We start from the raw sequence: 25000 nt of genomic DNA on the forward strand, positions 1-25000 counted from the left end.
AGAACTCAAATTTATTTATTTAGTTTTTATTTGAATTCCAGTTAGTGAACATACAGTGTACTATTAGTTTCAGGGCAATAAATCACCAGAATTTAGTGATTCATCACTTACATACAAGACCCAGTGCATATCACAAGGGCCCTCCTTAATCGCCATCATGTATTTAACTCATCCCCTCCACCCACCCTCTCTCTGGTAACCATCAGTTCTTTCTCCATAGTTAAGAGTCTGTTTCTTGGTTTTCCTCTCTTTCTTTTTGCCTTTTGCTCGTTCGTGTTATTTCTTAAATTCCAGATAAGAGTCAAATCATAAGGTATTTGCCTCTCTGAGTTATTTCACTTAGCATTATACTCTCTAGCTCTATCCATGCCATTGCAAATGGCAAGATTTCATTCTTTTTTATGACTGAGTAATATTCCATTGTATATACATACCACATCTTTATCCACTCATCAGTTGATGGATTTTTGGGCTCTTTCCATAATTTGGCTGTTGTTGAGAGTGCTGCTATAAACATTGAGGTGCATGTATCCCTTTGTATTAGTATTTTTGTATTTGGGGGGTAAATACCTAGTAAGCACATTGCTAGATTGTAAGGTAGTTCCATTTTTAGCTTTTTGAGGAACATGGAACTCACATTTATTATTTTTTTCAGTGTTTATTTTTGAGAGACAGAGAGAAAGAGCATGAGCAGGGGAGGGGCAGAGAGAGAGGAAGACACAGAATCCGAAGCAGGCTCCAGGCTCTGAGCTGTCAGCACAAAGCCTGATGTGAGGCTTGAATCCATGAGCCGTGAGATGATGACCTGAGCTGAAGGAGGACACCTAACCGACTGAGCCACCCAGGATCCCCGGAACTCACATTTTAAAAGATTATTTAAAGTGCATAAAAAAAATTAGACAGAAAACTAATGTCAGATGAAAATTTTAAATTAAATATGATGATTTTCAAATATTCACTTTAGCTTTGACATCTCTTGAGTTTCAAAGCCCTGTAGGCAATTGGTCACTGGCTACTTATTTGCTTTCAGCTCTCACATTCAATCTCTAAATTCTCAATTCATCAGTTTTCCCTCTGTACTGCATATCTAAATTTGGCTAGGAACAGAAGCCAAGTTATCTTTAACATCTCCATAATCATCCAACATCCTGCCCCAGGCTTCAACATTGAAGTTAGCAATCTAAATTCTTTTGAAACCGCCTGCTAATCATGTCTCAGGTTTTTCCACCGCCATGAACCTAACTAATCTGACCTTTTATCCACTCAAGGCTGGGTCACTGCAAACATCTCCTAATAGATTTCCTGATGCAAATCTGTCCTCCAGCCTAATCTCCATACTACAGCCAAATTGTATTGTTAAACCCCTAAAACCTAATTGTATCATTTCCATGCTTAGAAGCTTTGGTGTCTTTAACATTGTATCTATAGTGTGTAACTTACCTGAGCTGACCCTGTGTGACCTAGCCATTGCTCTGCTCTTGTCTTCACCAGTAGACCCAACATAAATTTCTGTAATTCTTCAAACATGTTACACTCGTTTTTTTTTTTTTTTAACCTCCAAGGCCTTTTGGCATTCTACTTCCTCTCTCTCAAACTTTCCTTATCTCTTCACCTGACTAACACCTAATGCTAATGTTCTCTTTGACTCACTGACCTTAACTGATTGTTCCGGGGTGCCCACTATCCATCCTAGGATATCATATCTTATTGTAATTGTAATTTTTTTTTGTTTTTAAGGTAATAAAATAGATGATGTCTATTTTTCTTACCATGATATCCTCTATGCCTGGAATGGTTCCTGGTACTACTTAGTAAATATTTGTTGATGGGATGCTTGAAAGGATGAATGAATGAATGAATGAATGAGAGAGGTTAGAGCTTTCGCTTAGGTAATTTATTTATTCCTGAAAAGAGAAAAAAATGATTGGAATAGAACATTGGTTCTACTTCTTGTGGTAATGGGATAACACAAAATATCCTGTAGTAAAGGAAAGAAAATCAATGCATGCTGATGTAACAAGTAATATAAAGTTTCAAATAGCACCTTTCCTATTCTCTGGAAACTGGCTATTGAAGCCTTTGGGTAAGAATAAGAGACAAGCACTTGGAGGCTAGCCATTGACCAATAAGGCATAATGAGGGATTCATTTTATATATTCAGCAGACACTCAATAAAACTTTGAGAGTGCATACATCGGTCCCTGCCTTAACACTTGTCTGTAAGGGCCAAGTCCCTAAATTGGGCTAATATTACCGGAACCTGGCAAAAGGGACAGGGAAGAAATGGCAAAGTTGAGCACCGAGTGCAAGGGAGGAGAGAAAGATGCATTTCCTTTCTTTGGTCAGGAAATCTGTGAGGTAGACAACACAGAGATTTCTTATAATTCCCATGATACGAGTTTTACACAAGCGCCTCTGGAAAACTGAATATGTCTGCTGTCACCACTATTATTCACCATCGTATTGGAGATTCTGTCAAACGCTATAAGGCAAGAATAATATTGGAGATTCTGTCAAACACTATAAGGCAAGAATAAGAAAAAAAAAAGCATCTAGGTTGGAAAGGTAGAATTAAAAAATATCTTTATTTGCAGATAACATGACTATCTGTGCAGAATATCTGGTGCAATTGACCAAAAGCTCTGCTAGAACGAGTAAGTCCTAATACATGAGTTTGGCAGGATTGCAGGAAACAAGATCAATATGCAAATTCAATTGCGCTTCTACATCCTACCAACAGAAAAATCACAAATTAAAATTTTAAAAAGTACCGTCTATAACAGGACTTAAAACATGAGAATTTCAGGTGTAAATTTGACAGAAGATGTATGTCTACCGAACAACTCCAAAACACTGCAGAGAGATGTTAAAAAACTAAGTTACTGGAAAGATATATCTATTCATGGATCTTAAGTCTCAGCTTTGCTAAGATGAGCATTTTCCCCATTGGATGTACAGATTCAATGTGGTACCAATCAAATTGCCAGCAGGTTGTGTTTGGTAACAAGCTGAATTATGATATTTATATAAAAATACAAAGGATGGTGAAAACACATGTTCACAAAATGTACAAAAAATGTTTGTGGCAGCTATTTATAATGGCCAAAAAGCAGAAGCAACCCAAGTGACCATCAAAAGGTGAATGCTAGGGACACCTGGGTGGCTCAGTTATTAAGTGCCCTGCTCTTGATTTTGGCTCAGGTCAACCTGAGCCAACCAGGTGAACCATTTCATGGTTCGTAGGTTCGATCCCCACATCAGGCTCTGAGCTGATGGTGCCGAGCCTGCTTGGGATTCTCTCTCACTCTCCCTCTCTCTCCACTCCACCTCCATGTATGCTTTCTCTCTTTCAAAAAATAAGTAAATAAACTCGAAAAAATGTGAGTGCAACATAAAAGACTCGTAAATATAGAGATCAGAGGGTTGCTGGAGGGGTTGTGGAAGGGGAGATGGGCTAAATGGGTAAGGGGCATTAAGGAATCTACTCCTGAAATCATTCTTGCACTATATACCAACTAACTTGGATGTAAATTAAAAAAAAAATAAATTAAATTAAAAAAGAAAACAATGGTGAGTGCGAAACAATTTTTAATAAATATTTCCTTCAATTTAAAATATTCAAATTCATTATAATTGTTTAGAATTTAACTTGTATTCAATGGCATTTTCACTCATCAGCAATCTTTATGCCTTCATCATCCTGGAGTTTTAAATATTAATGTATGGCTTGGTCTATTGGAGTAGTTTTTAAAATATTTTTCAAGAATGTTTCATGAATAATACATTTTATGTCCCCCCTCCCAACTCCTTAATATGTGGAAATTTATCTGCTGCCCCTTTGTGCAACATTCATCTTAGTTGTGTACAAAATTATTGGGTCCTGAAACCAAAATGGGAAGCAAAATTTGTTTTGTATTCCTGCATAAAAGTTAGGAGCAAACCTGGATCTGTTATTTTGTACATAACTTTGCGGGGGGTGGGGGCGCAGAAAGATGGCATTAAACCCTTTGCGGGGGGTGGGGGTGGAGAAAGATGGCATTAAACCCATATATTCATAGGCTGCTTGTTTTGATTCAAGTTCTTTAAAATGTTTGAAAGGGGCGCCTGGGTGGTTCAGTTGGTGAAGCATCTGACTTCACCTCAGGTCATGATCTTACACTTTGTGAGTTTGAGCCCCACATTGGGTTCTGTTCTGACAGCGTGAAGCCTGGAGCCCACTTTGAGTTCTGTGTGTCTCCCTTTCTTTCTGCCTCTCCCCTGCTCACACTCTATTTCCCTCTCCAAAATAAATACACATCAAAAAAAAATAAAAAAAATAAAATGTTTGAAAGAATGCGTCTGTTGTGACTATCCAAAATAAATTTGAATGAAATTTGTGAAGTATGTTAAATCTATTTGACAGGTTTACTGTAGTCTCATTTTGTTGGGGGCATAAAGACGAAAAGCACTTGTTTGACCCAATAATTAGTACTTTCCATATTCAATGGTAGTTCATTTTCTACTAGGTACCCCGTTTCCTAATTGGTCAGTCACTTTGACTCAAGAAAAATCTCATTAATCTTAAAAGTCTAATTTCAGTAACTCGGAGCCAAACATTTTAACTTGTGATCGCCTATTCAGTTCAAACTTTACCCCTACTTACTCTATTTCCTTTCCTTAGGCTACACTTGTGGTTCCAAGGTTTGAAATGGAGAGGTTTGGAGTGAAGCAGGATTCTACTCAAATTCACCTTTCGTGAAAGTCTCATTTTGTGTTGATGCATCTGGAAAACAGGGAAAGACAGATATTGACGTTACTAACACTTGATTGGTAAATGCTTTCTCTGTGTGCTTCCTAACCTCGTTCATATCATATCACACACACACACACACACACACACACACACACACACACAATTGCAGTATCTGCACAAAATATTTGGGAAAATGGGAGGGAGTTTGCAGTCTTTATATGACTTGAAGAAAACTTTTATTATGAAAAAACAAAGTATAAAGTACGAAGAATATATTAAAGGTTGAATTTGCTTAACTTCATGTAAATGTGTTCCAAAGTGAGAAGGAAAAGGGAGGTTCCAGTGGTGAGAAAGGTCTTTTTCCATATCCCTCTTTATATGGGAGACTCTTGCCTGGAAGTTCTCTCTCAGACGTCCTTCAGGCTTCGTTGACCAGAATTGTTTCACATGGTCATCTCCTGTGTGATATAGCCATCCCATACCTGGCACACGGCCATCCCAGGAATGTTTCTATGGCCACTCCAGAACCATGTTACGTTGCCACCCCAGGACTGTGTCCCATAGCCAACTGAGACCTGTGTCACGTTGCTACCCAAGTACCATGCCACATGACCAACCCAGAATAGTGTCATATGTCTATACCAGAAATGTGTCACTTTGCTACCCAAGAACTTTGTCATGTGGCCACTCTAGAAATGTGACACATCATCACATTGCTACTGCAGGACTGTCACAGTGTACCCCACAACCATGTCATGTTTCCACTCTAGCATTCTGTCACATGGCCACCCTAGAACTGTGTCACATCAGCACCTCTGGCAGCGAGAAAGCTAGGAATGCTGTTAACTGTTATTTTAGGTTCTTTTGTGGGAGGCAGACTGTTCCAGTGAAAAAGAAAGAAGGGGAAAATGGCCAACTATTGGGTAGACAACCAGCCCGATTTTGTGTGCCCCTAAAATGCATGTTTGTTTGGGGTGGTATATGTGGGTGTGTCTGTGTATGTCAAGAGCAAGAGCTAAAGAGAGATTCAGGGAACTATCGTATTATAGGTTGGGTCGAATTACGGAGTACACGAAGGCTGAATCCTTATGATGAGGAAAGTGGAGTGAATTTGCTGAGATGAGAAAGGCAATTGGTGGAATAAGGCAGTAAACAGATGCCTGTCAACTGTATTTCTCACGATGCAGTCTCTGTGCTCAAATGGACTTGTAGTACCATCAGGAAAAGCTTCCTGGGGTTGTTCCCACCTCAGTATAGAACCTAGGAGTTAATTTCAGGATCTTGGCTTCCTTCCTTCCACTAGGGCAGCAAGTAGATTCCATCATTTCATCCAGCAGGGAGCGTATCAAATGGAAGAGGTGTATGCTTACCCAGCTCAAACAGCTCTCATGGCGAATGCACAAAGACACAGATTTTCTTCATCTTCTGTGGGTGGGGGTAGTGAGGACCAGAATCTTAGCACAGGACTAAAAAAATGTTATCCAGATCAGGGACGATCCTTCTGGAGGAAGGGAGCAGAGAAACGTAGTTTGTTACCAGTGCAACATCTAATGAGAAACTCAAAGGCAACACTCAGGACATAGCATTCTGCTTAACTGCAGCTGGACTGACACTGGCAATCACCTTCCTAAAAATAATAATAATAATAACAATTCCTTTCTTACAGTGCATCAAGAGCCTGACTTTAAATATGACCTGACTGGTATTTTGACATGTTATTTTAAAAAAATATATTAAATTCTTCAGCTTATTTATCTCTTTGCTGAGTTTTTATTATTTACACAAAAACCTGAGGATCATTTGCTACTGGAATTGTCTGTGATTGTGAAATAAACACTCTGAGTTAACTACACAAAAAAATGGAGACACAGGTTCAAGAGGCTGCTACTCAGAGGGCGGGACGCATTTATCTTGGTTGCCTTAACTGATTCAGGGTATCTTTGAAACGGCCACCCAGCTCTCCAAATGCGGATGGTGGGGGATAGCGTTCAAGCCACTGTGGAGGCTAAGGTGTTGCCTGCAGCCTCCCAAGATTCAGGGCTTTTGCAAGCAGCTGAGCACAGCATTTGAGAAAATTACAGAGCAATGTTCTTGTGAGGAGAAGGAACCAGCCCTCCCTCCCACTGCCTAATTCCAGGCTACAGCGCCCACCGTGTTCTCCTTCGTTTCTCTTCAATGACAACCTGACTCTCAAAAGTGTCACTAATAAGCCGGTTCCCAATTAGCTGTGGAGGTTTTTCAGAGCTCTTGGCAATGTTCCTGTAGCTTCTGGAGGCTGTTGCTGCCTATAAACTGAGGATCCTTTCTGCTTTGCACGATTCAAAGGCAGGAGCTACTGGGAAGGCGACGCTCTAGTTTCATTATTCCTTGCTAGCAGGAGAACAGAATGCATTGTTTTTAATGCTCAAATATGTTATTTGAAGGAAAAAAAATGTAATTCCTCCTTCCCAAGCCAGCTCTCCATTACTTATTTGTGCAAGTGCATGCGTACATCCAGCAGCACACGATGTTCACACAGACGAGTTCTCAGAAAATCCTGCACAGCAATTTAGAGACTGCAGGGTATAATAAAGAAAGCCCAAGCTGACGGTTTGGAATGAGACTGTAAGTAAGGCAGAAACAGGATCTGCCATTTAGCTTTGATGAAACAGGGACAGTAGGTTGACTCTTGAGGTGGCTTTGAGTTTGACTTGGGCTCCATTTGGGTATTTAAACAGACGCCAAAGCAGGCTGCCCCCGTCTTCCACTATGAGCCACTTTGCTGGTAGAAACTTAATCATTATTTTACATCAGTGCTCAGACTGTGCTTAGGACAAATGGGAAGACTACCCCATTATCCTTGCAAGGGATCAGTGCATGGCTGGTTTGTCATCTAGGGCCTTTAAATATAGAATTGAATCTTGTCTGTCCTCAAAGAACAGCTCAAGCATCCCAGTCCTCCCTGCCAGTGGTCCTCTTTGGTCCTTTTGTATGTACCCTCATACCAGGCTTCTAGAAGTTCTATGCAGCAAATATTATTATTTCCATTTCACAAATGAGTTAAGTTTATCTTCCCAATGCCTGGTTGAGCATAGCTTACATCCAAGTTTAGCTAAGTCTCACTCCCATGTTTTCTCTACTATATCATCTGTCACAAACCAGGAACTGAGCTTGCAGAGACCTTAAAAAGGGTACGTAGTGAGGAAAAAGAGAGATTCCCACCACTAGTTAGGCCTCTGGACGCTTTGTACACCAACTCTTTTGGGTTGGTACACCAATTAATACTATAAAGGTGGCGTGCCTTTTATAATATTCCTAGTCTAATTTGAGTGAAATGGAAGCGGAATTAGGTGTGGAAATATGTAATTCCACTATGTAATAGCAGGGGGCTATTTATACGTTGTCATTTATAGAACATATAGTCTCTACCAAGGATTTTGCTAAGACCTTTAATGTAGCATCCTTAGTAAGAGCTTAATCAATGCGTGTTCTATGCAGTTGCTTTTGCCCATGGTCATTCACATATATCTGGAAGAGATTAACCACATTTGTGTGTGGTGCTTTTCTTAAATAACAATTTGTATGTTACCAGTTATTTAATTATTTGACTGAAGCCTGTTTGCAATGTTAAGAGTGAAAGTCCCAGAAGGGCAGCATGTGGTCTTCCTCTGCCCCCAGAGGCTTGCAATCTTCTAGAAGCACCATAGGCGGTGGATGAATATTTGTGATGCACTGACTGGCCCATCACGCTGTGCTAACACACAGACATGACAAGGTGTTCTCTTATAGATTCCAGAAAGGCCTTTGTCCCATTTGACCAGGAGTAACTTCGAGGAAAGAGACACATGATAGAAGAGTGGAGGGCGATCTCCTTCCTTGCCTGTTTGCTGGTTGATTGATCCTCTATTTGTTTCATCTTGGGAATAGATGATAGAATACAGTCTGCCTTTTAAAATATAAATAGTTTTGCCTTGTTCTAGTGGCTCCTGTAGAAAATGGGAAATAAAATGAATTATGGAACAAGAAAAAAAATGCAATCTTCCTTTTTCTTGCAATCTTACATACTATACCTCACTTTTCTCTTTAAGAAATGCCACCTAAAACTTACTTTCTTCTTTGTACAAAGCATCAGGTTATAGAAATACAGAATAAATTAGCAAGTGAGGGAGGGGAAGAAAGCCGATTTTGGCCCTCTGGGATGCCCTGCCTTTCTTAACTTGTACTTCCTTCACCCTTCCATCTCATTTGGTTGTTTGCAGAAGCGAATGAGAAAATGGACGAAGAGAAAGTTTATATAGTTGCTCACATTGATGAAGCACATATTCTGGATGAGATACTCTAGCCTCCAAAGGATTAGTACCTAGTAGAGGGTGTTGGATACAGACATAATAATTATGATGCCAGCCTGAAGCTGGAACTACTCCAGTATTCCAAAGATGATGATGGTGGTGGTGATGGTGATGTGTGTGTGTGTGTGTGTGTGTGTGAGAGAGAGAGAGAGAGAGAGAGAGAGAAATGCACAGTCAGAAAGAAAGAATTTCTACTTGTAGAGCTTTGAACTTTTTCATGGAGAAAACAGCATTTGGACCAGGCCTTGAAGGACTGGTAAATGTTTGAAGGAGAAGACTATTTCAAGGAAGAAAAAAAAATCTAATTTATTGATCCTAAGGGGTTCAAAGGAATCTATATTGTTAAAGAGTAAGAATCTAGAAGATCGATGTAAGGTAATAAAAGAAATCTACATAGGCATCGGAATGTGGGGTCTCTGATTCCAGGCTGAGGAGTTTGTTGGCCCTGTAAACTCAGGAAACGTTTTTACATTGGTGTACCTGTTTGGGGAGGTGAGTAGAATGGCCCGGAGGAGGGAAAGACAAAAATTTAGGAGATCGGGCACTAGCTTCCTCTTTTAGTTGTTTACCTAGCAGAGATTGCTCAACAGGTGCGAAGGAATGTGAGTTGATGTGAGAAAGGTTTCAAAGATGAGGAATGTTAAATGCAGGCAAAAGAGTAGAGAAGGAGACTGGAGCAGTTTCTGAGCTTATCCAGAAGCATGTCTCCTCACCTTGAGTATAAGGTTTCATTAATGTCTTCTGTTGCTGCTGCTCCTTTCCAGATGTGTGGAGGCTGGGGGTGGTGAGGACTGGGAATGCATAGCCATGGCCACTGCCATGTGCAGGGCCCGGGTGGGGAAAGCCCTGGGAGATAAGCCAGGAAAAGACAAGGTGTCTGTTGTCAAAGACCTTTCTCTCGTGTGGGAAGATGAACACAGAAAAAACTCCATTATATTTGATTCCAAAAACTGAGTACATATGTGTCAACAGTGAAAAAATATGGTTTTTAGGGTAACACTACCCATTTGGGAGTGAAATTTCATTTATTTACTCTTTTATATTTAAGTTTCTCATCTGAGTAATATAAAGTAGATAATTATCTCTCCTCACAATTAGTGAGGCATATTTGCCTTCAATCTTTTTTTTTATTTTGAGAGAGAGAGAGAGAGACAGAGCATGTGAAAGTGGGGGAGGGGCAGAGAGAGAGGAGAGAGAGAATCCCAAGCAGGTTCCACACTGTCAGTCCACAGCCCCATGCTAACTTGAGAGCAGCGCAATCATGACCTGAGCCAAAACCAAGAGTCGTATGCTTAACGGACTGAGCCCCCCTGGAGCCGCAAGCACTCCAGTCTTCTATTGATTATTTTTCCCTTCTCTGGTTTTCATTTTATTGTCATAATGAACATTATGTTAGGTACATAATTATATTGGACTGAGCTATGGAAGTATCTCAGATCTCCTCAAGTAATTTCAAAATTGATAAAAAAAATTATCATATTTTTACTTGGAATGCAGGTGGTATGCAGTTTTGTGGGAAAGTCAAGATTTCATTAATGGGTTAGGAAAAGCCTTGGATTCATGCAATTTTTTTTCTCTAAGGAAAAGTATTTTTCAGACTTCATGAATCTTTAAGCGAGCTCAATGAAGACTGTGTAAGCAAGGATTTTCTTTGTTTACAAATGGGGCAGTTGAGGCACTGAGCAATTAGGGGTGCGATTTTACTAAAAAAAACAATAAATTTCTCAACGTAACTTGGAATTTATATCATATTGCTCATCTATGGCAGCTTCCATTGCCTTAGAAACACAGACAGGTGTGAAGAAAATTCACGTTTAATTGGCTACATCATCCACCAGAGGGAGTGAATTTCGCACTCCCTACAACGTGCAGCAGACCCAGAAGCTGGTGTGGACTCATTTCTGAGCAACCATCTCTCCCTCCGCCTGAGCCCGGCCCAATGTGTTCCATGTATCTCTTTTCTGAGATTTCTTTCAAAGCTAGAGTAAGAAGTCTCTTTGCCTTCTGTCTCCCCTATGTACCTTCCATTTATAAACAGAAACAAATAAAGCAAGCGAGGACATTTCACTTGTTAAATTTAGCTATTTTTTTCCTGCAGGCCTGCCTACTTAGAGATTTTTTTAACCCTACTCAGTGGTAAGTTGTTACCAAAATCCCAAACCCATTTGATCTAAATATAATAAAGTTGATGCCCTAGACTACCAGGAACTTTGAAAATGTAATTTGTGTTCAGTTATTGCCTCAGAGAGGATGCTGTTCTGTTTGTACATTCAGTGAGATTAAATTAATATTGGTTCCTAGGGAACCTCATCAGGCATCCAAAAAAGCACTGTTTGTTGCCATTCATTTGACACCTTGCCAGGAAATTTTCAAGTCAATTCAGATAGACTGAATAAAGTCTTAAAGTGTTATTTCATGAGACTGTCACCTGCCCACCAAATGCAGAGTTCATCCTCTTTCTTAAAAAAAAAAATTTTTTTTTGAGTTAATCACAAATTTTTACTCCTCAACCCCTGAAACTATTTCTCAAACGTAGAGTACGGTAAAAGTGATAGTGTTTTATTGTACTCTATATTTTAAGTCTGTATTTTATTTGAAATGAGAATTGACTATATATATATATATATAGTATATAACTGACTATATACATATAGTATATAGTATTTATAGCATATATATAGCATATAGCATATATGTAGTATATACACTATATATAGCATATATATAGTATATATATAGTGTATATATATGCTATATATATAGTGTATATATATGCTATATATATATATACGCTATATATATATACACTATATATATATACTATATATATGCTATATAGTGTGTGTGTGTGTGTGTGTGTGTGTGTGTGTGTGTGTGTATAGCAGGGCAGAGGAGCAGAGAAAGAGGGAGGGAGAGAGAATCTTAAGCAGGCTCCATGCTCTCCATGGAGCATGTGGGTCAATCCCACGACCCCGGGATCATGACCTGAGCTGAAATCAATAGTTGTATGCTCAACCAACTGAGCCCCAGCTATTTTTCAGAAAATAAACCAGCTATTTTTCAGAAAAAAACCACCCAGGTGCCCCAGCTATTTTTCAGAAAACAGTATTTCTTATATCTTTTGATGAACATAATTCCTCCAATTTTGTAACATCTAATTTTAAGGTTCACTTTTTCTGTATGCTTTGTTATACTAAACCTTAGAAATATAATTTGGAAACATCAGTAGTTCGGATAGTGTTCTCTGCTGCAACCAAGCAGCTGTCACCTCCACTTTTTCCTATTTGCATTACATTTTCTTACCAGAGGATTTTGTAGCCCCTTCATTTATTCTTCATTTGTAATTGCATGCAATCTTAATCCTCTCTCCTTAGGTAATATGTTTAAATTTTCCTTCCTCTTTATACCACATACCGCATTCTAATTTCCTTTTGGAATTATGATTAGCACATGGAGAATTGCACAAAATCCTGGTACACTCCAGAGCAACAATCCCTTCTGCGTTCTTCCCTACCTCTAGTTCTGTCCTTCATTAAAACACACATGTGGATATCATCTTCCCTGTAATACATTGGGAAAGAAAATAAATCACCCTTTTCCTCCTTTTTATACTCATATATTAAAAATAATCTTCACTTTATTGATGTCATTATCCTCCATTTGGTTAAAATCTCTACCAGTAAATACGTCATCAACCTAGTTACGATTCTTTGGTTTTTCGTAGCAAAAGCTAGCTCATTCAAGACTACATGGTTTCACAGGATTGATGGGTGGAGACCAAATCTTAGAAATAGGCAGATCTCAAGCACCCCTAAGAGTTGGGTGCCAAGAGCCATAACAATGCTTTTTTGCAGGAGTAGACTGTTCTTGAAAGGCCTACATGAGCTGGGACCTGGGTGACCTGGTCCTTCTACTAGAGATTTGGATTCCATGAAAGGAGATCTCTAGTGACCTTGTGTCGTGAACCTACTCCTTGGCTAGAATGGTCAACCTCTCCCATTATAGTTCTACCAAACTGAGCTCAATGGTGAAGAGGCAATTCCTCCTTAATGGGGATGTTATTAGAAAGTGAAAATTGATACTAGGTGGTCAAAAACAACTACCACTAGACTAAGTATGTCCAAACAGAAGCCTCATTTCCATTTGTAGGGAAGCTCTTGAGATCTCACATTTGGATATTCAGAATGATTCTGTATAGCAGCCTTGCTTCAGAGAAGCTCTGGGATCTAAGCAAATAACGGTGGGGGACCTTGTGGGGCATGAGTGTAAAGGAGAGGCACAAATATCTAGTCCCTATTCTTAGCACATATCCCCAAAGGCCCTGTGTGGTGCAGTGGGGAGTGCTGTCTCTCATCATGTCTTGGATTCTGCACGGAGCTATACTCAGCGATGTGCTGCCATGTGTCATTCGTCAAAGTCCTGAATTTGTTGATCTTCACACTGGTGAAGTCAGGTGAATGCACAGGGAATATAGTTTATTGCAGAAGTCAATCTACTTGTTGTCAATATTATTAGTTACTCAGAAGTTGTAGGATTAGAAAATAGCTTCAGGTAGCTAGTTAATTTTGAAGGATCTGGATGCTTCACTACTATATTATATTGTTTTTGTCTGTTGTTTACCCTGAAGAAATGACACAGTCCAAAATGTTACTGAAATTTTGATTCTAAACTATATTGTTCTCATATTTAATCTAGAGTGAATAATTTATTAAATAAATATTTATTAAGCAAGGACCATGCTCATTTTCTAACTACTTCTTTTGCTTTTCAAAATTAGCTTACATTGAGATGCCTGGGAGGCTCAGTTGGTTAAGTGTCCGACTTTGGCTCAGGTCATGATCCTGTGGTTTGTGAGTTCGATCCCTGTGTCAGGCTCTTTGCTGATCGCTCAGAGCCTGGAGCCTGGTTCAGGTTCAGACTTTCTCTCTCTCTGCCCCTCCCCCACTCACACTCTGTCTCTCTCTCTCAAAAATAAATAAACATTAAACATTTTTTTTATATAATAAAGATTTTTTAAAAGATGGCTTGTATCAGGGGTGCCTGGGTAGCTCAGTTGGTTAAGCATCCGACCCCTAATTTTGGCTCAAGCAGTGACCTCAGGGTTGTGAGACTGAGCCCCGCATAGAGTCCTGCATCAGGCTCTGTGCTAGGTGTGGAGCCTGCTTAAGATTCTCTCTCTCCCTCTGCCCCTCACCCCAATAAATAAATAAATAAGTACATAAACATTAGCTTGGATTAAAATAATCTATGCATATCAAAAAATTGAACAGAAAAAAAGATTCAGAAGAAAATGCATCTGTTCCTGCATTTTTTTTTTCTCATTCTGGACCTGCTGCTGAGAGGAAGCAATTTTAACTCACTGGGCTGGTTCTTTTGATCATCATTTCCACCATTCCAATAAATAAGCACATGTTGCTATTTTTGATTGAACAATTTAGACTTCTTATTTTGATAAATGAGGATTTGTCTCATTTATTATACCATCATTTTAGCTCCCTTTCCTGCATTCTCTTAACAGAGTAATACAACTAATTTTTAGATTTTCTTATTTATTATTGCATTACAAGTAATTTAATGATACAATTTTCTCTTATTCTGTCAAATTGTTTTAGACTCTCCTAAATTCCACCTTGAAGGTTGATGATATTATTGTCCCTACAATTTCCTTCAGCCCTTCTCTCTTTTTTTCCACTTGTAGATTTCCATCATCTGATCTTTTATTTTTAATGTTGTCAAGGTTGAAAATATCCACATTCTCTAATTCCCATGGATGTTTTCCAATCCTTATCTAGAGATTACTCCTAACAGAAATTAATATAAAGTGTTTGCATTATTTAATTCTTTCGGGATATAGCCAGACAATGTACTTTAATTACATTTACTATTTGTAATACGTGAGTTTCCTATTTATTTCTTGTACTGTTTGAATTTATCACAGCCTCCATGTTTTCAAGTCTATATCCCACCCAGGTATTCTAGTTATTCTTGTTTCTTCTTCTCTCTAGTAGGTCTCTCTTACCTGGATTGGGCTGATTTCTCCCTGAAACACCTGCCCAGCTTTCCTGGATTAGTGTCAATACTGCTTGGGTTCTAAATTCTCTTTTATCTAGGTTCATTTCACAGTTTTTCATTTCACAATTTATTACATTGTCAAGTAAATTTTTAGGTCAAAGTGTATGTAAGATAAAATATCTGAATCCTTGCATGTCTGAAAATTTCCTTATTTTTCCTTGTACTGAGAAGTAACAAAGTCCATCAACTGGTAGCAGGCCTGGTAATAGTTATGCTCCCCGGTAAAATAAGCAATTTCACAGAACGCCAACATCAGACACATGACCGTGATGAAACAAATAGAAAACACAGGATTTAATGGGACAGAACATAGCATGATGTATAAACTTATCAAATCACTGAATTGTACACCTGAACCTAATATAACATTGTGTGTCAATCACACTCAAAAAATAAAATAAAATAAAATAAAATAGAATAGAATTTAAAATAAAAAAAAAATTAAAAAAAACAGGATCACTCTATAATCAGGTCCGAGCACATACAAAAACAAGAACACAGATCCGACCGTGCAAATGTCCAGGCTCTTCGCTCTTAGCTAATATGAATGACTGTTGCTTTCATGCCAGTTAAGTTTAGACCTACCTGTTCATTTCTCCTGATTTCCAGATAACAGTTATTAAGATACCTAATCATGGGATCTGCTGATAATGCCTAAATCAAAGCAAAGCCTACTCCTTTGCATTTTTTACAACGCCACTCGCAACAGGACTAAATCCTATAACAAAACTGTCTTAACACCTGCTTACAGAGATGCCCATGCTTCCCCAAGTGGTGAGATCTTCCTTTCCTGCAGCAAGAATGAATAAACTCAATCTTACTCAACTATTGGTGAGTTCCTGGTGGTTTTTTGATTGGTGGGCATTGACATATGTTATTTGTACTTTGGCTGGATATGGAATTTTAGATCTCCTGGTCTCAAAACTTGGAAAGTAATTCTTACTGTCTGTTAGCCTCAGTCTTTCTGATGAAAAGGCTGGTGCCAGTCTACTTTTTGTTCTTTTGTAAATGACGTGTGTTCAGTTTCTCTGAAAGCTCTAGGGGCAAATATAACATTAGGTAATACTTACTGAGTACTCATCATGTTTCAGACATTAAACAAAGCATTCTTCATGCCTTAGCTTATTTGATACCCACAAAAGCCAAATGAGAGAGCTACTACCTGAGGTTAATACAAATGAAACTGGCCCAAGGTCACACAGCTAGTTAGTGGCAGAGTTGGACTTCAGCCCAGATCTGTTCTGCTCATAATCCCTAAGGCTGCACCATTATGCTAATGATACTTCAGGATTCTCTCGTGAGCATTCTGGCATAAAGGTTTACTTAGTGAAAAATTGGAAACTTCTGATTAAAATCAGGATTTGAGATTGCACATGGCTTTTATTGGCAGGCAATTCCCAATTTACAAATGGGCTTAGCTTTAAAATTTCCTCATCTTTAGCTGAATGTAAGACAACCTTGGGGAAAAGAACGTCTGCACCAAGTCCAAAGAGAATAGAATAAGATGAACTTCACATACACACGTACATTGGAATCATTTTGAAACACTGACATTCCTGACTAGCATGCTGCACCAAAAGAGAAATTTGCATTATAAAAACCTGGAAATGTCATTTAGAATGAGTTAAGAACCTCTGTGTTTATCTATCTATCTATCTATCTACCTATCTATCTATCATCTATCTGTATTCAAAATGCAAATATTTGGTTATAACAAACAAGATTGCAAAACTATCAAAGAAATCAAAGTTGATAGCTTACAATTAAAGTCTAAGAGATCTATGTAAGTGAGGGAGAGGGGCAATGTTTGCCAGAACTGCATCCTTGATGATGAAATCCCTGCATCTGAAGCTCTCATCAGGGTTTCCAAGCCATCTGTCAGATCATACTAAAGCTGAAAAGCTACTCAGCTCTCATCAACGTCTTAACAACCTTAATTTATCCCTTGTCTCATTCCAAGTATCTTGCATTGACTCTAGTTTTCTGGGCATTCATGAAAAGGAAGAGCAAATTATCAGAGGCAGTTTTGGTGACATGATGTGGCTGCCATTTTTAGCAAGAAGAAGGCTCCTATAGCAGAGTTTGAAGACATAGTGACTTTCTAGCAGAGGTAAACAGTGCTATAGGTGGCTTTGCTGTGGCAAAGCAGGAAGGACATAGGGTTTGGAATATGAGTCATGGCACAAAGAACATGGAACCATTCACTAGCTTAGAGCACAGTGCCTCTCTTAAGAGTCATTCATTCCTTCAGAAACTGTAGATCAGTTACACCTTCTTACCGCTTCTCATCTCTGAGGTGCTCTCTTCAATGAGCTTCTTGGTCTCGTTGGTGTCCAGAGTGGGATACTGTTTCAAAAAATTGTGTGTGTGTGTGTGTGTGTGTGTGTGTGTTAGAGGTGGGGGTGAGGACCCGGTGTTTTGTGAGCTTGGGTTTGCCAAGTTCCTTAGACTACGGAAGCTCAGCTTCAATGCTAATAAAGCTAGCTGATTCTGCTAATTCTCAACTGAGTGCACATACTGATGAGTAAAACAAAGTTACAAACTCCTACAACCATTATAGGCTGGCCAGTTGACCTCCATTTATGTAACAGTACTTTAGTAGGGATACAAAGTTCCTGAAGAAGTCAAGGAAAAAGAGTGAACAGGCTGAATGCCACACCATTCTCTTCTGTAGGCAGAAAACCCACAAGGATTTTTCTTCCCGCAGGAAGGGGAAAAAAAAATATCCTCATTATCATGTCTACGAGGTTCTTTAGATCTTTGTATTGGTAGGTTTTCTTTTGTTCCCCTGAAGGCATTTGGGGATTCAGAAGACAGAAAACATGGTTTCTTTGAGAGCCAAATCTCTGGATGTTTCTAATGTGTTACAGCTCAATTTTAGTAGCAGTTTCTGATGCAATATGATTAGAGATGAATATATTTAGATCCAGTGGCCCAGTCATCCCCTCCAGCAATTTCGTGGTGCCAGGGAGAGAAAGAAATGAGAAGAAATAGGAATGGATTTTTGGTTGAGGAAAAATCTGTTTAGTTTCTGCTGACAAAAACGCTGATATGCCAAAAAGGAAAAAAACAACAGCAAAAACAACGTATCTCACACAGAGCCGCACATCCTACTGTTGGTTCAACTTCAGACTTTTTCTACTTTTATCTGCTATTATCAACATGACTTCCCTTGACCAAAATCAAAACAAAAAAGATACCAACAACAACCAAACAGAATCTGAAATGCTCTATTCTCTCAAGGATTACCTAAATCTTCTCGTGAAATTAAATAATAATTGTTGCTCTGAATAGTGTTATATAGGCTAAACTATACCTCCCCCCCATCAATATTCATTTCTGTTGTCGATGCCCAACAGTCAGGGTGAAGAGACAGGAATTTCCTTATGTGCTGTGGATCAAGATGACTGCTAGCAAAAAAGATGGGATAGTTTCATCAATTTTTTATTGAACTGGTGGTAAGTCGTTATTCACGAATTCTTGGAAAGGCTTCTTCAGACCTAACTCTGACCCAGTGGCCTTTATTTTCCAGGATAATACGTCACCAGTAATCTTCCTTCACTGTCTATATAATTTCCTTTTTTGGTGTGGATGACAAACTACTACGAGTAGAGTAAGCAAGGTGTTCAACATCAGGTCCAGGAAAATCAGCGGTTACAGATCATTGCTGAGTTCAAAATCGAGCTTTACCACAAATGAGCTGTCTGACCATGGCCTTCATTTTCATGTCTTCAAAGCAGGGATATTAATGATATTTAACTCATGGGGTTATTGTGGAAGTTTACTAAGGTTGTATAAAGTGGTTAAATTGTATCTGATGTGGATGAAATGCTAAACAAAGGAACTGATTCATGGATACAACACCCCCCAGTTGGGGGTGACTCTGGATACAATACACAGAATAGTTGAGACCTCGCTTTGGGCTTAAATAAATACAGATTTTATTACCTCGCATCTATGAAACCTGCATAGAACCTTGAGGAATGCAGCACATATTCATGGGTAATTAACCATAGAGTCTTTGGAAAGCCATACATTTCCTTATAAGGCCTACCTTCTCATCATTCCTGAACCTGGAGTTTAAACATGGTGCCCTGGGGTGCCTGGGTGGCTCAGTCGGTTGAGCGTCCAGCTGCAACTCAGGTCGTGATCTCAGAACTCATGAGTTTGAGCCCCCCATTGGGCTCTGTGCTGACAGCTCAGAGCCTGGAGCCTGCTTCGGATTCTGTGTCTCCTTCTCTCTCTGCTCCTCCCCTGCTCACACTCTACTCTGTCTCTCTCTCAAAAATAAATAAAGATTTAAAAAAAATTTAAAACATGGTGCACTAAAGTCCAAAGCTATTCTTTCTGAATAGAGACTCTTCTTTTACTAGGGACATTCAAGTTCTCCCAAGCTCTTTCCATATTTAAAATGTGGTTGATATTCTATTAATTACAAAAATGATAGCAACAATGATAACTCCCACATATGTACAAGGAATTGAAGAAGACATTGTAAGCTATCTCTCAGATTTGGAAAACCCTGAAAATGGTTCTAGATGATGGTAGCTGGTTTCAGAACGAGCTGCTGAGGTACCTCAATGACTATAAACAACCTGTTTCCTGTTGGATTTTCTTCCCAAGGTTAAATCAAGTTTTCCAACTTCCATTTCTCCAGGTAGCCTGGGGTGACTTCATGATTTGAAGGCCCGACAAACAGTAAGTATGTATTAAATATTAGTTGTATCCATGAATCTTTGTGAACCTTTTCATGTCTCCCTACAAGAAAGTTTCCAATCTCACATGACATATCCCCCTATGGCATGGCATAGGACCCTGTTGAAATCTCCCTTCCCTACCAGTTATCATTTGCTGTAAAATTATGCCAGTCGGCCAGCAAATTCCTGACAGTTTTGCTTCCACCAAACCCAGAGGGTTCTGACATGGGGATACGTGAAACTACTAGTAGCATAATTTTTTACAAATCGTTAGAAGTCTGCGGTCTTGCCTCAGTGATTAGAATTCACTGGAAGCAGAGAAGATGAAAGTACATTTGCAAGTTAACAAAAAACTCCTAAACATCATTATATTTCACTTCTTTTTTTATAGATGCTGTTGGAATCTAAGCACGCAATAAGAGTGACTTCTTGCTACCAAGTGAAACCTGTAAGAGAAAATTGGATTTCATTGAAGTATGAGGTGTTCCAAACACTGCTTGCTTCAGCCTCAGTTGAAAAACAACTCCCTCACTGCTCAGAGATATATTAATATCCCTCCTCTGTCAGTTCTTTAGGTTGTATCTAAGCCAAGACTGAAATTCACTGGAAGTTGTAAGTAATCGAGAATCTTTGTCATAAATGCCAGAAAATTATTATGGGGAAAAGTTACATTTCATCAGCATTTTTCAAAGGTAGTTTCTTTTCATATTTTTCCCACTAAAATGAAAGGAACTTCATTTCTAGACTGCAGTAAGTCCCTGGTTGGGCCGAGGTTGAGGTATGGAGCTGAATGAAAAAGTTTGCAAAAACCTTGGAACTTTGTGCTCAGGGAGGTAACGTCCAAATGATTGGAGATTTAGGTATGTCATATAATAGCAGATTGTGATTTTACGGCTTCTGGGGTTTACATTGTTTTGTCACACTTCAAATAGTGACACCTTTCAATATGTCCAGAATCATGTTTATATTTCCAAGAGTAAATGTCTGTGAAGTATAAAGATTGCTTCTTTTTTTCCCCCAAATTCTCAAGTGCTCCTGATATTTATGTAGCATTTTTTTTTTGCTATCTTTAGTTGTCATCTTCCACATTTTATTTGCACTAAATGAATCCAAGGGAAGAAAGTGATGAAAAGCAAATAAGGATTTGCAGAGTCCTTAATAACGTTAAGTTTATTGATTTAAATATGAGGGAGTCAGAGAAGCCTGAGTAATTGTAAAACTGACCTGTTGGTCACGCGTTTCTACATTAAGGTGGTCTAGCTAATATTAAATTTGGTTCTTTAGAAATAATGGAGGTGAATAGATTCATGACTAGTATTTAGGTTACAATTTAACATTTATTAAATCTCATGGTACCTCTGAAGAGTATTGAAGAAGACATTTATAATACAGTTTTAGGAAGGCTTGTATACATGTGTATGGATGTGAGTGTGTGTGCATATCAGTACTTATTCCAGCAACATAAAGTAAGTATAATCTAGTTCTCCTGATATATATAAAAAAAATGGCATTGTCCTTCACTTGGGAAGGAAACAGTGAGTATCTCTACCCCACAAAGAGGTTAAATTCTTTGCATATGATTTTATCAAACAAATAACAGCAACTCAACTCTTTAAATGTCATATCTGAGAAGAGGTTTCTAGAAGATACCTAGGAAACAAAAACATGTTATTAGTAACTCTTAATATTTTTCTAATCACTATTAATACCTACTGAAGGCTACTTGCTATTTGTTGTTGTTGTTTTTTTCTTATCACTATCAGGTGAATCAGTTTTGCTTTTCCCAGCAGGAGAACTCAAGGTCATCTTACAATCCTGTAAGACTTGTTGATTCTTTCTTCATAAGATTTTTCACATAAATTCTTTTCTTCCCATTTCTACTGCATGATTATTGTTCTAGGTTTTTAATACCTTAGCCCATGACTGTTTCATAACCTCCCATCTGATCTCCATGACTATGGTCCTTTTTCTAATTTGTTTTCTAAAATGATGTATAGCCAGATGCATCTTCTTGAAAGGCCAGATCCATTGTAACACTCCTGGCAAATGAAAGACAAGAGCCAAATCTCCTCAGTGATTTCCCATGTTTGGAGGATAAAATTCAGACTTCTCCAAAGTTCCCTCAAGGTATGCCTACATTGATTTTTGTAACATCTCTTTGTGGCATGAACTCTCTAATCAATCCAGACAGATTTTGTCACTAATCCCCCATTTTGTCTAGTACATCCAAATTTTTACACTGTTACCTAGTTTCATCAAATAGTTATCAATATATTCTTCAGGGCTTGTTCCTACAGGGTCCATGGGACAGTTACGGATAACAGAGAGTAAATGAGATTAAAAAAATAATAATAACATAAAGGAAGAAGGAACAACATTTCTTGTACAGAGAAGGCTGAAGTTGGGATCTACTCGAGAAAGAAATGGTGACCAAACAGCAGAATGAATACAATGACTTACCAGACAAGGAACATGCAGAGCAAAACTTGGGGCTGTATTAGTTTTCTAGGACTACCTTCACAAAATGCCACAGACTGAGGCAGTTGACCAACAGAAATTTATTGTCTCATAGCCCTAGAAGCTACAAGTCCAATATCGAGTTGTCTGCAGAATTGGTTCCTTCTGAGAACTGTGAGGGAAGGATCTGTCTAGGCCTCTGTCCCCGGTTTGTAAATGGTTTTTTTTGTCTCTGTGTCTCCTCATATTGTCTTCTCTCAGTCTATGGCTGTCTCTCTGTCCAAATCTCCCCTGTTCTAGGACACCAATCATCTTGGTTTGGAGCCTATCCTGATTATCTCATTTTAACTTGAGCACCTCTATAATGACCCTATCTTCTAATTAGGTCACATTCTGTGGTATTCTGAGGGAATATGTCATAAATTAAAATGGATAGATAGATAGATAGATAGATAGATAGATAGATGATAGAGTTGCCTTGCTTACTCTAAATAATTTATATTTTTTCTTCATTTTAGCTTCTTGTCTTCCATGATGATTTATGACATCAACCATTGTTGCAAATGGCAGTAATCTTAGACATTTCCTGCTTCTGGAAATTTAACCAACAGCTTACCTCACTTTGTTTTCTGAAGCAACTGAAGTTGATAAGCCCTGAAGAGAGGACATGGAGATGGAAATAGAGGGAGTACTTCTAGGGCCAACATGAGTAGTATTCTCGGCCAACCATGCAGCCACAAACAGCTGTGAGGTAAGAAAAGGATGAGTATGTGTAGTGGAGGATGATAGGGCACAGGAAATGGGGCAGGGAAGGTGTCCACCCTCTCTCACCAGGAACATCCCTTCTTTCCATTGTCCTGGGTGACATAAATGTCATTCTTGTTATTCATTTTCTTTTCATGGGTACATGAAGTAGAAACAGGGCAAAGCTGAAAATATATTGAGTCAACTTATAGGCCTCTAGCACAAGTGGGTAAAACATAACACAGGATGAAATATTCAAAGACTGTGACAAACCTCTAGCAATTCTGTAGTTTGAAAATACTGATAATAAAATATATACACTCTATGGTAAGTGCTACATGATACTATCTTGAGAGCAAGACTTGGCAGGGGTCAGGGAGGGAGTACTTTGAGTATTCTATTGCTGGATAATAGATAACTACAAATTTAGTATCTTAAGGTAACACACATGTATTATCTCACATTTTCTGTAGGTCAGAAAGTTTGTCTCTACATTGATGAAGGTCTTCTGGTCATGGTCCCACCCATCTGAGAAGTCAAGGTATCTGTTGGGCTATGTTCTCATCCAGAGCTCAGGGTCTATTCTGAGGTCAGATGGTCTGTTGGCAGAACTCAATTCCTTATGGTTGTAGGATGGAGGTTTTTGTTTTCTTGCTGGTTATTGGCCAATGATTGCTCTCAATTTCTCAGTTTCCTTCAGGTCTTAGCCATGTGACCTTTTCAAAACATGGCAACTTACATCTTCAAAGTAGTAGGAGACTCTCTCTAGCCTGCTGTAACTGAGTCTTAGTATAATGTAACATAATCATGGGAGTGACTATCGTGTTCATAAGTTCTGCCCACACTCAGGGGGAGAGAATTATACATGATGTGTACAACAGGTGGTGGAAATATTGAGGAACAACTTAAAATTCTGTATATTATAAGAGCTTATAAAAGGAAATATTGAAATATCATTAAAAGGCCGGATTAACAAAACAACATGAGGTATTATTTTCTAAACTCCCTCTCTGCACCAAAATATTTCGGGGGGTATAAATACCATAAATCCTTGGAAGTTGTACAGTATTGTGAGAGAAGAGGGTTGAGAGTTGCTGAGAGCAGAGGGTAAAAGAAAAACAGTTGTAATTATTGGCATAATTAAAATTCCCTTTTCTGTTCTAATTTGCATTTTCCTATTGCATTCACCATTCGAGGTCTGACCCTGAATTTTGCCAATAATAAACTTTCTGTAAAAACTTGAGTTTAACTAGAAAAAGTTGGGTGAAGTGTGGGGAAATGAGGAGGCATGAATGTGAGGTACCCTCTTCTGGTTCCTTCTTAAAATGTGGCCACAGAGCCAGATCAGGAGAGCATCCTTTGCCCCATCTCTGCCAGTGCATGCTTCTGACTGTCTTGATATTTTATATTCTTTGTATCCAAGTAAATAGCAAGGTCAGTATCATATGAATATGGAACAAGATAAACTCCCTCTATTCCCCAGGAGTCGGTGTAGCTGTATGTGTCCTGATGATGAGGAACATGGCTGTTTTCTGGAGACCTATTCCACATTGTAACTATGCCCAATGCCATCCAGACGCCCGTGAGAAACTACTTCCAATCCCGGCAGAGTTGTTTCTCTGAGATCTACTCTGAAAAGTAAGATGAAATAGCTATGTTCATCTTCAGGCACGTAGGATGCTCCTGTTTTATTTTCTCTCCCAGTAATGACAGACGCCTAATATCTGTAGTTTCTCACCTTGTTACGACCCTATTTTCATTTTCCCTTAAGTTAGCTCACCTGCTGGTTACCACCAGCTGAGGTAGGAGGGGGTTTTCTTCTCCCCATATGCTGGCTCCAAACCCTCATATTCCTGGCCTGTGGCTCTCATGTTACCTGTCCACCGAAAGGTGTCCTGGCACTTCCCAGCCCCCAGGGGTCACACTCCCCTTTCCAAAGGGTCTAATAAATTCACCTCCAAAGAAATTCC

At 38.9% G+C, this 25000-nt stretch overlaps 1 long non-coding RNA gene across 2 annotated transcripts; it reads right to left on the minus strand.

The window, feature by feature from the left end:
* Positions 1-8164: 8164 nt before the first annotated feature.
* LOC128314242 (uncharacterized) lies at positions 8165-23601 on the minus strand. Of its 2 annotated transcripts, none has more exons than XR_008295735.1 (4): positions 23493-23601; positions 23118-23215; positions 22903-23030; positions 8165-8697 (listed from the first exon to the last, which is right to left on the minus strand). It is a non-coding gene; the product is annotated as an uncharacterized LOC128314242 (long non-coding RNA). The 2 variants fall into 2 exon arrangements; XR_008295736.1 differs by lacking the exon at positions 8165-8697 and adding an exon at positions 20920-21479.
* Between the last annotated feature and the right edge of the window lie 1399 nt (positions 23602-25000).

Source organism: Acinonyx jubatus, chromosome B1 (assembly GCF_027475565.1).
Source record: "Acinonyx jubatus isolate Ajub_Pintada_27869175 chromosome B1, VMU_Ajub_asm_v1.0, whole genome shotgun sequence".
NCBI classification, from domain to species: Eukaryota; Metazoa; Chordata; class Mammalia; order Carnivora; family Felidae; genus Acinonyx; species Acinonyx jubatus.